The 9,637-nt window shown below is 39.3% G+C and overlaps 1 long non-coding RNA gene across 1 annotated transcript; it reads right to left on the bottom strand.

Annotated features, from left to right (window-relative positions):
* Positions 1-2,257: 2,257 nt before the first annotated feature.
* Positions 2,258-2,543, bottom strand: LOC119414715. Its single transcript, XR_005187016.1, has 2 exons — positions 2,394-2,543; positions 2,258-2,311 (listed from the first exon to the last, which is right to left on the bottom strand). It is a non-coding gene; the product is annotated as an uncharacterized LOC119414715 (long non-coding RNA).
* Positions 2,544-9,637: the final 7,094 nt, after the last annotated feature.

Here is a 9,637-nt window from a genome sequence, read left to right as displayed (position 1 = left end):
ATACTTCTGCTTGAGTGGATCACAACTGGTTATGTCCACGAATCAAAACACACAAACTAACAAGTAAAACTTTTTTTTTTACTAAGCAATGTTTCAAACAGTCTGAGTCTTTTTTTGGTTGTCAGAATATAAACACAAAACAATTTATTAAAAGTCAACAAAATACCATGAAAATCTCTTATTTATCTTTATTACACCCATTCTTAAGAAAAATTAAATAAATACAATATTCTTTCCACGTTCAATAAAATTACAACATCCTAAAGTAAAAGCAGCTCTAAGCATCTGATGTGTCCACGGTGCTGTTGCTCGTCTGCGAAGATGGATCGTAAAGGATGTTGAAGAAGGAGACGTCAGATTCTTGTTGTGTTCCCTGAAAACAGCAACAAATATTTAAATCATGCAGCGTTTGTAAAGCTGCAGCATGCTTCCATCACCACAAAGACTTCAGGTAAAAACAGTTCTTACATGTCTTTTACTGTCAGCCGTGTCCAACACAGAGTTCAGGTCCGTCAGCTCATCTTCCATAATTAGCGGCTGATTTCTAAAATATAAATACAAAGACAGAGACAAAATAAATTAAAATGACTGATTTAAATGTACCTTCTGCACCAATATGTTTGTTATTTATTGAATCACTTCTTCCATACATTGAGTTACACTTCTGGTTCAGCATGAAGAGCAAAACGGTGACGACGACTGCAGCCAGCAGAGTCAGACTGACCGCAAGACCGACAGACAGAGCACCTGCACGAGCAGCAAACCGTGATGTTAGCCGAGGATGACTTTTAAATGTTTACAAAATGAACAAAAGACAAACAAAAACCCACAGCTCATTCTGTAAATATGCAGTACTGAGTGCAGAAGTGCTTTGTGGAAACTTGCAGACGAAGCTGAAATTGTTGTTAAAGTTAAAGGAAGCAGAACAGTAGCTAAAAACTATAAAGAGGAAAAATAGTAGCTTAAAGTTAAATAATGCTAGCTCAATGCTAGCCAAAAGCTAAAAGTAGCAAAACACCTGCTGAAACCAATGAGTTAGTAAAAAGCTAAATGTATCATAAGGTTAAGTAAATACAGTAAAATGGCAAAAATATACTTCAAATTAAAAGTAGCAGATGGCTATTAAAATATCAGCACAAGACTAAAAACTAAAGTAGCGAAAGGCCAGCAGAACCAAACAGTAGATAAAAAAATAAATGCAGCAAAATACTAGCTAAAAGGTTAAAGCTAAAAGAAGCAAAAGGCTAAACAATAAAAGTAAAAGTATAGTATTTAATGGTATTTTTAATTCTGCAGTTTTTAGTTTTTCAGTTTTTTTAGTCCATGTTTTATTCTCTCTAGCTGTTTTATATTGTAGCACTTTGATAATGTAAAATGTAAAATGCAGTACACATTGATTAAATTATTATTATTATTATGATAAAAGTAGCAGAATGTTATATGCTGGTATGTTGAAGCAGATTTCAAAGATAACTTTTTTTTTTAAATGAACTGATTACTGGTAATATCATTGTGTTTCCATGAAAAAAATATTTATTGTGAAATATTTTGAATATAAAACACTTCTAAAAGTTACAAAAACCAAAAGTCATAGCACCGATTTCCTTTATGAAATGAATGTTTTGATATACAATTAGCTAAAATATCATAAAGTTTCCAGAAGTAGTGAAATCGCAATAAATATACAACAAAACAAATAAACAACAACAAAAAAAAAAAAACTAGAGAAAAACAATGATGTGAATGTTGAACCAGCACTCACAAGATTTCTACAGTTTTAAGATCATCTGTTCTAATTTTCTGAAATACCCACAATAAGTTTGGTTGTTGATCATATCTCAGATAAAATATTGTTTACTGTTTTCACTGGGACTGATGGGAGGCTCTGGGAAGCAGCTGCTGGGCGTGACGGTGATGTCATCGAGAGCGACGTCTCCTCCTGTACTCATCCCCTTCTGATATGCGAACACAAACTGTGGAGAAGACACACGTTCAGAGGCTGCACACTTTTCAATAAACTCTGAACACTTATGAACGTAACACCACCCTGCTCATAATAAAGTTAGTTAATTCTTAAATATATGATGCCTTTTATATGTTCAAAACTTTCTCTAAACCAGTAAAGCAGCTGTTCAATAAACTCCTATATGTCTTTCTAGTTTGTCATGATAAAATCTATCATAATCTAATGATTACCCAGAATGCCTCTTGGTGTTTAATGGTCAATTTGGCTTGCAGCCACTGGTCTCCTTTGTTTCCAGTTTCAATCCACTGCAGAAGTCCTTCCTCGTTGCCCCCATCATGCATTTTCCTGTAAAACAGGACAGGCTCACGTCGGTAAATCTGTCGGTGATCAAAACAAAGCTCACGTTTAACGCAGACGTTCCTCAGACCTGTCGTTTATGTAGACTCTGAGGGTCCCGACGTGGCTGCCATACATGTGATACCAGAATGTAAGACAGTGTCTTCTGGAGGACGGCTGGAACACCTCACTGATCAGGAAGGACATGTCTCCCCACTCACCCACTGAGCTGTCCACATAAACGTAGTGACCTAAGAGAAACAACCAAAACGGTCATCGGAAAGCTCCGTTTTATTAACGAACACTGCTAAACGTGGGGAAAGGAGTGGAAAATGTTTTTGCATACGTGTTCGTATATGTACTTTGAGGTGTACTACTTTCAAACTGAAGTCTTGTATGTTTTAGACCTGACCAGTATTAAGCCAGACGTGATGGGTTTTGTGCTTATCAGGTTCTATATTCTGTATTTTTGCGCAGTTATTTGTTGAATTAGTACCGTGCGTAGAATTAGTGGTGTGGTCAACATTCGGTCCAGTGTTTGGGTTTGGGGAGGCCCCTGCTCCACGGAGCCAGTCTCCCTGGTCGACACCCCCACCCAGGTTGCTCCAGCTGCACAGAGAGTTCTCGAAGTCACAGAAATCCCGCGGAGGACACTGAGCGTCCGTGAGCTGCACATCATCAAAAGCCATGTCCGCCTCCATGGTGGGGCCGGCCTTCACAGCTTCCACTACAATCTGAAACACACAGCACGTCACATCAAATGTTTTCTTCATGGCACATTTGTTCTCCACAAGAAACACAAATAGGAAACTTGGTGTGTTTTATTTGTATGTTTAATGTGAATCTGAGCGGCTCACTCTGTACGGCTGAATCCGAGGCACGAGCGAAGCCTGGGCGAACCTCCACAGACGACCCTGGTCTCCCATCTCTGAGAAAATCAGAACTTTCTTCCCGTCTTCACTCTGCTGGTAAACGTTCAGGGTGCCCATTCCTCTCCCAGACATGTAGAACCACAGCTGCACACAAGAGCCTTTACCTGCAGGGGTCACAAGTGGATTATCTCAGAGAATATCCACAACTCTGCTGTAAAATGAGCCATTTCCTAAAAGATTAAATCATGTCATCTGGACCAGTTGACATGATTTAACCTTTTTGTTGCTACCTGGATGATTGAGCTTACACATTTTCTTGAGTGATTTCCTGTATTTATTGATTTGTGCTTGTTTTTTTTTTTTTTAGAATCTAAGTAATTCCAATACTTAGTTTTTATATTAGCCTTTTGTAACTTTTAGCTATCCTTTTGTTATTGTTTGCTTTTAGATAGCCTTTTGTCATTTTTTATCTTTAGCTACCCTTTTGCTGCTTTTAGCTATTAGCTTATCCGTTCAAATTTTCGTAAGTGCAGCTATGCTTCTGATAATTTAGCTTTTAGCTGGCCTTTTGGTACACTTTTCTTTTAGCCACCGTTAAACTACTTGTATTTTAGCTACTTTTTTCAGCTTGTTTTGGCTACCAATGTTTGCTACTTTCAGTTTTTAGCTAGCCAGTTAATACTTTTTGCTTTTAGTTAGCTTTCCTATTTTTATCTTTTAGTCTAACAAATTTCTACCTTTATTTTTTGACTACCATTCTGCTAATTTTAGTTTTTACTTGTCATTTGTTATTTTTAGCTTTTACCTACTATTACGCAAATTTCAGCTTTTTGCTAAACTTTGGTGACTTGTAGCTTTTAGTTAGCCTTTTGTTATTTTAGCTTTCAACTACCCTACTTACTGCTTTAAGCATTCAAGCAACCGTTTGCTGCATTCAGCTAGTGCTTTGTTACTTTTACCTACTAGATTAGCTACTTTTAGTTTTTAATAATTATTTAGCTGCTTTTTGCATTAGGTTAACTTGAGCAGATTTTAGCTAGTTTGCTACTTTTAGCTTCTAGCTAGTTTATGCTATTTTTATCTTTTAGCTGGTGTTTTTGAAGCTTTAGTATCTAACTAGTGTTTAGATTTTTTTGTGTTTTACCTAGCGTTTTCTCCTTTTACCTTTTAGCTAATCTATCTTTTGGTTTAACAGTTCAGTTTCAGCTTCATCAGCGACGTGTTCAGCAGACAGCGTTCACATCGTATCATCACAGAAAATATTATTTCTCTTATGAAGCATCTTCCGTTTGTGGTCTGAGTCAAATCAAAATTTAGAGCGACTCGTACTCGCGGGGTTCAGTGGTGACATCATGGCTGCCGTTTGGCCTCCCTGGTCATTGATGGAGAACGGCAGGTAGTAGTAATGACCCGTGGCCGTGTTGGTGGTGTGGTCGACCTCTGGTCCCGTGTTGGAGTCGTGGCCTGACTGTCTGACCCAGTCAAAGTTATCATTTGTTTCCTGCTGCCAGTTGCAGCTGCCTTCCTCAAAGTCGCACAAGTCTACAAGACAAAATGATGCAACAGAAGTCACATGTTGCAAAATGGTACTTGTTTTTTTGCAGAAATGCACATATCCTTCAATAAATGCATTAAACCTTATTAAAGGTCTAAACATCTTGACAGAGGTCAAGATATTTACAGTGGTGGACCAAATCCAACAACTACTTGATGCAAGCAGTAAGACATAAGGCAGCTCTAAACTACTTTAACAACATTTACTGCTTTTTATGAGAGGAAAAAGTTGAATACCATCAATGTTTTTGTTAAAATTCTACAAAAATTGTGTGTTACTTTATGCAAAGACTATAACTTATTTTGTGTTGTTGCTTTTAAGGTCAGTTTAAAAAAAAATGTTTTAGTCTTATTACCAGAGGCATGACATGGTCCACGGATGAAGCTGAGATCATCAATGGCTATGTCTCCTGCTTCTCCTCCTGCCGAAGCCTCCAGAACCACTTGGTGGACTCTTTGCAGGGTCACATGGCTCTGAGCCAGCTGCCACTCATCCTCCTGGTTTCCTGATTTTTGCCACACCTACAGGAAAGGCAGGAGGCTGATTCATTTTCAATGAGGATGTGAGTTATGCGCTGAAATTGTGCAGCTTGTGCACATTATCCCATGCACCAGTGCTATTGTGTAATCAGCATTTCACAACTGTGAGAAACGTATTATAACAGGGAGACATTTTAGAGGAAACAGCCACAAATATTTCACAATCCGCTGCATAGTGTTTTTCACACTGTGGCAGGGGGAAGTGTCCACACTAACGTTGTTGACTGGAAACCTTCTGTCAAATTTTTTCGCTGCACTCAACATCAAGTGAACTAAAATAAAATGGATTTTTTAAATGAAAATGCAGATTATGAAATACCTTTGCTGAGTTTTTTTGAATTAGATACAACTGACTTATTAAAGCTAAAAGAAGCAGAAAGTTAAATGGTAACAGTAGCAAAATACTAGCTAAAGGGAGCAAAAGCTGAAAGAAGCAAATGGGTAGCTAAAATCTAAAGTAGCGAAAAGTTAGATATGAGTATGAAAGGTTAACTAGAGGCTAAAAGTAAAAACGATCTAAAAGCTGAAAGTAATAAAAGGCTAATCAAAAGTTGCAAGATGCTACAAGCTTGAAGAATAAAAATGCTAATTAGAAGCAAACGATAGCAATAGGTTGACTAAATGTTTAAAGTAGCAAAAGGCATGCTAAAAGCTAAAAGCTTAAAGTAGCAGAGCAGTAGCTTAAAGCTAAAAAAGCAAAAGACCAGATAAAATCTAAATATAGCGAAATGCTGGCCCCTCATCTTCATAATGAGCTGATCGTTTTGATATATGAATAGTTAAAATATGCAGTAAATAAACTGCAAAAAATGTAGAGAACAATAAAAACAAAATAAACAAAACAAACAACCCAACAAAAAAACAGGAAGCCAACTGTGGTAATGAATGAAAAAGTCCACAGTTAAGAATAATTTAAGCTAGAATATTTAATTTTATTTTTACCAGTGTTCCTTCTTGTGTATCGGGTGTTTTTAGAAGCATCTTTAAGGAGCCCACAGTGGATCCGAACATGTGGTACCAAAAGGTGAAACAGTATCCAGTTTCACCAGCAGGTGGCAGCAGAGAGGACTTCAGCTGGGCTTTGTTCCCTTTCATGGATGGATGGGAGCTCTCTATGTAAAGATACTTCCCTGAAACAAAACAGAAAAAAAAAATTGTTGGCTCTTGAACCATTATTAGAAATTAGTGTCTAATTTCCAGATCATTTTCAGATTTATCTACTTCCTAACATTTCAAGTCTTAAGATGGGAAATGGTGTGAAATACACGACAGAAAGGTAAGAAATTTTATATTTTTTATTCTATTTATTTTTTTTACTGACATGATATTTTTCTCAAACTGCAATGACGGATGCCCTTCCTGATGCAACCACATACCAATGAGCTACCACAACCCTCTGTGTGGAGCAGAGAGCCGCCATAGGGCGCCCAGGAGAGCAGAGGTGGGGGCTAAGGGCCTTGCTCAGTGGACCCGAGTGGGACAAATGAGGGTGGAGGCAGGTGTGGGTGCTTCACATTTCCCACCCACATTTTGATGTTGTTGGTATGGGGAGTTGAACGGGCGACTTTCTGAGCACCTTCTCTAACCTCTGCCCCACCACTCCCTCATCCATCCATCCATTATCTTTACCTGCTTTTTCCATTTTGGGTCATGGGGGTCGCTGGTGCCCATGTCCAACAATCACTGTGCGAGGGGCGGGGTACACCCTGGACGGGTCGCAAGTCCATCACAGGGCCACATAGAGACAAACGAGACAAACAACCATTCACTTTCTCACTCACACCTAGGGACAATTTAGAGTTACCAATCAGCCTAAGATGCATGTTTTTGGTCTGTGGGAGGAAACCGGAGCACCCAGAGAAAACCCACGCATGCACGGAGAGAACATGCAAACTCCACCCAGAAAGGCCCCTGGACTGGGGTTTGAACCAAGGACCTGCTCGCTGAGAGGCAGCAGCTCTACCAGTTGCGCCGCCGTGCTCCACTCCCTCATGTATTACAATAAATGTAAGTCCAAAACTAATGTTTTGCAAAAAAAAAAACATGAATCATCGTGGTTTTATATCTGATGCATCAGGATTGACTGATGAAACTCGGTGGTTGACATTTATTGTAAAACTATTTTGTGTTTTACTGTCACCGTGACTCATGTTTCTGTCACCGTGGCAACACACCCTTAAAAATAGGAGTAAAAGTACATTTGTAAACAGATGTTGCAACTAGGGATGCACAATATTATCGGCATGGTATCGGCCGATATTAGCGATAAGTTTAAATATCGGACATCGGCCATTCCATCTTAAGAACTCACCGATATAAAAGATGCTGTTCTTTTTAAAAATATATTATATATTTATATAGTGTTACATCATTTTCAGCCCCTTTTTGGCATCTGCATTTGGTAACAGGCCAAACTGACAAAGACCATGCAGAATAATGTGTTATTTTAATTGCACAGCAGATAAATCTATTCTTTGTAAGTAGGTCTAGGGGAAAAATATCAGTATTGGTATTAGTTATCTGCCAAATAAATTTTAACATATCGCCATATCGAATATTGGCCAAAAATCTAGTATCATGCATCCTTAGTTGATATGACTCCATTATTAGATAGCATGACCCCTCACTGACTGTGGACAGGGAGAGTTTGGAGGATTAACAACCTTTGCCTGTGGTGTGATCTCCTGCAGGTCCAGTGTTGGGGGTCTCAGTGGGATCTGATCTACTGAGCCAGTCCAGCTCGTCTTCAGCTCCTTGGACCCAGAGACACAAGCCGTCTTCAAACGTGCAGCTGAAAGAAGGCAGATCTGAGAAAAGAAAAACAGCTTGTTAAAAGACACAGCTATGTAATGTGTGCACGGCACCCAGGCAGCTAATTCAATATCATATTTTAACAGGACCTCACTTACCTGGTGGCTGATAGGATTTTTCACAGTTGAGGAAAGCAATGTCGTCCAAGGCGACAACATGGTCTTCACCAGTATCCACCCCCTGTGGAGCTTTTATTATGCTGCTGAACCAAATCTGGAGGCACAAATAATACTTTTAAATGTTACGCAATAGCTAAAATAAAGGAATAAAACCATATTGTGCTGCTCATTTGGAACAAACACCTTTGTTTAGATCTGATTTGCAACCCCAAATGACATTCTGCTTATTGAACGATTGTTCGGTCAAAAAAATAGTTTGAAAATACAATTTCTGGCTGCACGAGTAAACACCTTGTACGGCTGCTGGTGCAGGCCTACAGGCAGATACTCGGGGGTCCAGTGGGAGACAGTGTTGTGACTGCGTGACCACAGGGTTGCTTCATCGCCCTCAGCTTGCTGCATAAGCACTCTGAGTGACCCAGTCCTCTCTGCAGCGATGTAGAAGTGAAACCTGGGTGTTGGAAGAAGGAAGGAAGAAGCGGAGAACGTCGGATTAGGAAGGAGAGTTGTGCGGTAGAAGACAGGGGGGCTGCGAGGAGGACATTGAGCAACTCATACATAAAATATATCATTTCATACATTTAACATTCAGCTTTTAATTGGATAAAGGTTTTAAGGCATTTTGTATGATTATCAGAAACATTTTACTATTGCTTACAGAATCTGACAGTAGGGGGATGAGGGGGGCAGCAGGGGGCTGAGGAGTTTGGCTTCCATCTGCGGGAACCCCTGACTGATATTTGCTCTCATGTAGTAGCCTGAGACAAGGAAGAACAGAACTGCTTTTCAAAAAACAACCGTGGCTGGATTTTAGGTCCACAACATTAATTAACTGTGCAACAAATAAAGTTACCAGTTGTAATGGTGTGATCTGTTGGGGGGTCGGTGACGTTACTGGCTTTCTGTCTCTGCCACTTGCTCTGGCCATCACTACTGACAGTCCACTGGCACTGATCGCTCTCAAATGTGCACGGACCTGAAATGACGTGTACAGACGTGAGAGGTTCTTCAGCAGAAAGAAGGCAGGACAAAGAGAAACCTTCATTTTTTAGCTGAGTGTGACAGTTTACAACCCCGCTATCACAAAGTTGGGACTCAGTTCAAAATGTAGATAAAAACAGAATGAAAGGGTTTGCAAATTTCATAAATCCGTATTTTATTCACAATGGAACGCAGTACACAAAACCAGTGTTTAAACCAATAAACGTTAAACTTGTAGGGAAAAAAATTAAGTTACATTTGAATTGGATGGCAACAACACATTTAAAAAAATGTAAGTGCCAGAGGCAACACAAAGTTGTAAAATAAGTGGAAGAACATTTCACCATAAATGAGGTTAGTTAGCAACAGGTCAGTAAGAAGATCCATCCATCCATCCATCCATCCATCCATCCATCCATCCATCCATCCATCCATCCATCCATCCATCCATCCGACTT

The sequence above is a fragment of the Nematolebias whitei genome, chromosome 9 (genome assembly GCF_014905685.2).
Source record: "Nematolebias whitei isolate Nwh7 chromosome 9, NemWhi1, whole genome shotgun sequence".
NCBI lineage: Eukaryota > Metazoa > Chordata > Actinopteri > Cyprinodontiformes > Rivulidae > Nematolebias > Nematolebias whitei.
This window is presented reverse-complemented; position numbering and strand designations above follow the sequence as displayed.